Raw genomic sequence first — 5,171 nt, 5'->3', positions numbered from 1 at the left:
GGTTTCCTAGTCTTGCTGAAATGGCTTTTAATCTTTTCTCTGGAGTGGAATTTCTTAATGCTTCTGATTTACATGAAGTGGTGTGTGAAGTGTTAAAAAACCCCAATAACAACAAACCCTCCCCCAAACCACCCTGAAGTGTAAGTGCTGCATCTCTGTTAGGCTGCTGGGATTTTGGCACTGGTGTAAGAGCAGTTAGTGTTGATTGTGCCTCTCATGCAGTTGCTTAAGAGTGCAAAAATAGCAGAGTTTTTAAAAGAAAATAGAGTACAAATTCAGCTTATGTAGTAAAATGTTTTTAATACAAAGCACTCCTGCCTTCCCTTTTCAATAACTCATACTATAGATCCATAGCTAATTGAAACCCCCAGTTTTCACCAGATAATTGCAGTTCTCTTCCTAGCTGTTTACTTTAAAATAATTGCTTGCAGTTTTGAAGTTCCACCAGTAGATGATGCTGACAGTTTAATATAAAAATCTGATGTACTTGCAGCAATGGGGCACGATGCTGGGTTGTGTGACCCATGGCTGCCTTCTGGCTGGTACAGTGATCCAGTCTGCTTTGAGGTGTTGCAAGTTCTCTCCTACCACTGCTTGACACTTTTCTGGTTACTAGAGAAAGTGCTTGCACGGGGAAAAGTGAATAACACTCTGAGGTTCTAATATTTAAAATATTCTTAGTGCTTGATAGGCATACATTTTCTCCAAGAGAGTTTAGGAATATCCATAGTAAAGAGGTATTTTATTTTAAAGCTTCAGTATTACCTGAGGTCTGTCTCTACTATATTTTTGGACAATTTTGTGAAGCCCTCAGCCAGTCCCTTTGTGCAGCAAAAGGGACTGCACACTGGGAGTAAAGGGACTGCACACTGAGAGTAAAGGGACTGCACACTGAGAGTAAAGGGACAGCACAGTTATTTCTGTCTCAAGATCACTGTGTCACTTCTGCATCCTCTGCTGGGCTTGCAGCTGGGGCTGCCCCCTCCATGGCAAAACATGTCAGGACTGCAGCTCTGCAGCACCAGGACCAGCCAGTAATGGGGATGGGTCTTAGACCAAGAATTTTTGACCATGATTATATAAAAGGTTTAGTTTATAGAAGCTCTGAAAGTCATGAATGGTTATAAATATGATTTCCATAGCAGTGGCTTGTTAGTAGTTGTATTTCTGTGTCTATGAATATACATATTACATTAACTCTATTAATAGAATTTTGATTTGTCTAAATGTCTTAAATAAGAAATCTACTGTGATATGTTCTTGTGGGGTCTCAAATCTGACTTTTGGTAGAAAACATATTCAAACCTTAAAACCAGGTCAGTAGGGAATGAAGGTAGTGTGTAGCCTTTTTGATCTCCAAAGGCAGGGATCAGTTGTGCAGTATTATGACTGTCATTAACACAGAGCTCCTGTCCTCACCTCTTGTTAGTATTCTTGATAATTGGCAGCTGTGAAGTATATTTAATTAAGGAAAGGCTTTTGACCAATCTTCCCTGCTAAAAATCAGTGTTTCTCTACTGGAATACTGTATTGATTTTAGTCTTCTGTCTGTAAGTCAGGTTAATTAATGTGTGCAGAAGCTGCTTTATGTTCCAAGTAATGAGTTAGAGCATCTGATCCCTGTTAACTTAGACCTGTCTCCATCCTGTTGCTTTTATTTTTAATTCATAACGTTTTACAGGATGTCTGCTGCTCAAATTTAAGCTTGAAGTTGTTTATGACTGCTCAGAGCCAACTCGCCAGGTTTAACACAGTAAGTTTGGGTTAAATTTTTCTTGCAAGGTTTGTTTGCCTACTGCAAGATACAGTTTGCTCCTCAGTGCTTATCACTGCTGAGGTTGATTTGTCTCTGGGGGAAAAAAAAATCGTGCTCCTTAATCTGTCCCAACTTCTGTACTTTTCCTTGTGTGAATAGAGGAGACTGCAGTGTAGGAAAAAAAAAAAGTAATAGCAATGAAAGTGAGTAAAGCCATAATGTGGTGCTACATTACTATTCTGAATTTAATTTCAGCCCTATATAATAAAGGAAGAGTGGTTTAGAAAAGATGTGCATATGTGAGAGTGACTTAATACTCCTTTTTGAGTTTATGTTTGTATTGAATTGTCAGTCCTATAGGGAAATATGGAAACTGGAGCTGTTTACAGCCTCCTCTGGGCTCTTACTGAGTCCTCCTGGGCCAATATGCAGGAGCTGATGTTTGCAGATTGTGGTGGTTTTTACAGGACAGGTATAGCTGTGGATTCAACTGCAAAAGCCCTATTCCCAGTTCCTATTTCACTTCAGAACTAAAAATTTTCCCATATCTTCTAGAAGATTATTTTGAATGTACACAGCATGTTTGTTTCCAGTGCAGGATGGAAAAAAACCCTCAGTGCTGGACTGGAGTGAGGAAATCTTACCTGAACTCAGCCTTTGACATGGATATTCCTTTTCCTCCTGAATTTCCTTCTGCTTTGTGTTTATTTGCAGACTTGGTGACATTGCTATTGGTTTCTTTTTTCTCAGTAAGTGTCAAGTTACCGGGGTGGGTTTTCCTTTACTGTGGCCAAAGAAACAAAGAGATGGAGGAGATGCAAATAGTGTCTCACTTTGAATCTTAAGTGTCACCCAGGAGATGTTTGTGTGCAGGGGGAGGAACTAAATACACAAAATTCTTTTTTTCCTCTCAGAACCGGGAGTAAATTCTAGTATTTTCCAGGGTTTCCTAAATTACAGAAGAGGTTTCTAAGATAGGGGAGCACAAGCAGAAATGACAGGTCTCCCAAAAATCCAAGGTATTAAATTTATTCAGCACAGCTGGGGGTGGGAGCTCAGTGATGGACAGGTCATGCTGATGCTGCATGTCAAATAGATTTGATTTCAGGTGAATCAGAAGGAAGAAATCTAGTTACAGGAAGGTCACGTTTCACTGTCTTTGTACTGTTCTTTCTTACTGTTCTTCCCTTGCCTTATTCTGCTTTTCTGCCTTGAATTCTGCAGAAACAGCAGCAGAGATGTGGTTTCTGTGGGGTGGCTTCCAAGCACTTGCACAATGTGAGTGTGAGGAGTCTGGGCTGAGTTTAGGTGCCTTTGCTGTGACAGGTCATTTGTCAGGTGCAGGTTTGGACAAAGTGACTTTAAGTCCGGTTGCTGCCTCTTCTGGGGTCATCCTGGCTGTGTGGTTTATCTGCACCTTCATTAAACTCATTTAAATCCTTTATCCCTCAGGGAATATTTCAGAGTGAAGCACTGCATGAGGGAGAAGCAGGTGTTTAACCAGGGCAACAAACTCTGGACACTTGTGAAGGTATCTGATGGCTCTTGCAGCTTCTTAGGGCTCTCAGTGACCATCTTGTGCCTGATTTTCATTAGTTGAAGTTGTGCTTAAACTGTAAAGCAGCTCTTAACTCTTTCCACCATTAAGTGTTTACTTCTCTCTTTGTCTTTAGCCCACCAGCTTCTGAGCTCCTCCACCTTTAGCTTTGAATCACTCTGCTATTCAGTAACCCTCAGCCTCTGAACAAATAAATATATTCCTTCTGCTTCTCTTTGAGAACCATTCCACATCTCAGACTCGTTTGTTTCATAATTAACCCATAGGAGCTCCCAGCCTTTGCCTCTGTACCCACTGCCACTGTCTCAGTGGAGTTTAGAACCTTCTCATCAGGCTGTTAGCAAAAAGCTGTCAGATCTGTAGGGCTTGTCCTACAGCAGCTTCCTGCATGCAGAAACAGCCACCCCTGAGCTGCTTCTCCAGACTCCAGCTCAGACAATCCTTCTCTTTCCATCAGTGCAAGCAGCAGCTGAGGCGTCTTCCTCAGACATTGCTGCTCAACCCCAAACTCAGCCAGTTTGCTTTGAGCTGGTTTGGTTTGCTGGAGGCAGCCCCGTGCCTTCTGGCTTGATGCTGTTTGTCACTGACCTCTGCAGCAGGGCTGGAGTTGCTCTCAGCTCCTTCCCTTCCCTCTGCTGCACTGATGTTTGCATTTGGTGTTTGGTTATTAAGCTTTCTGTGCAAAAGATGTGGGCTGGTTTCTGCCTTCTGCCTTCTCTCGGTAGCTTATCAGGAGGGTACAAAAGGAAATGGTTGTCTTGTGAAGAAGCTAAAGGTCTCTTGAAGCTCATTTTAAAGACTGTTGCTCCTCAGTTCTTGATGTAAATGCAGAACTTAGTGTGGTCCTCTCAAGGTACAGGTTTAAATTCATCTGACATGAACTGGGAGAGGAATCCATCGTGGGACTGCGTGGAAGGAAGAGTTGCTGGAGGAAGCTCAGCCTGGGTTTGGAGAGCTGTGCTGTGTCCCTGCCTCTGCTGGAGGGTTCCTTGGTAAAGTCAGTCTGGTGGTTTGAAACAATCTTCCCTGGGGTGTGTCTGCTACCAGGTGTTCTCATTTTGGGGGTATTCAACATGAAATGTGGGTCAGTGATTAAAGAAGAGCAAGTGCTGGTTCTGGTGTGTGCCCCAAGCTGCTGCTTCTGCTTCCCTCAGCTTTTGGGCCTTCTGCAGAGGAGATTGTGCTGGTTGTGTAGCAAATTCTGAATCACAGCACTTGTATGCATTTGATTTATTTTTAAAACATATTTAAATTTCAGTGGTTCACAAATAGAAAATCTGGATACGCTTTAAAAATGAATGTAATAGGTTTATGCTCATTCAGTGTATCTGTTACAGTGGTACAGTGGGATAGTTCTACTGGTGCTTTATATGCACTTTGCAGCCAAGCTTAATACACAGATTGGGTGATGCATCCCTTTGCTCCTCTGCAGAGCTAGGAAACAAAATCAGAGGCCACCAAGATCTGTGTTTTAACAGAATGAAGATAAAGGATTGAAGATGACACCTGGCTGAGAGCGAGTAACAAAGGGAAAGCTGCTAACAGAGTTCAGTGTGTTATAAATTAAGGTCCTAAAAATATACCAGGACATGCCAATTAAAAACCAATTAGAATTTATTAGCAAGTGACAACAAGCAGAAAGAGCACTGGGTGCTCGGGAGTCTCTGCTCCAACAAGACAGCACAACTTCCTTAAAGTTTCTTAGGTATTTATAGTGCTTTATGGCCGTGTGAGCCCAATGTTGCTGGGAGGGCTCAAAATCTGTCAATGATACTGATTCTTCTTGAGCAGACACAGCTGACAATACTAATTCTTCTTATGCTGACACATCCTGTGTTTTGGTTAACCCCTTTCTAC

This window comes from Heliangelus exortis, chromosome 10 (assembly GCF_036169615.1).
Source record: "Heliangelus exortis chromosome 10, bHelExo1.hap1, whole genome shotgun sequence".
NCBI classification, from domain to species: Eukaryota; Metazoa; Chordata; class Aves; order Apodiformes; family Trochilidae; genus Heliangelus; species Heliangelus exortis.
This window is presented reverse-complemented; position numbering follows the sequence as displayed.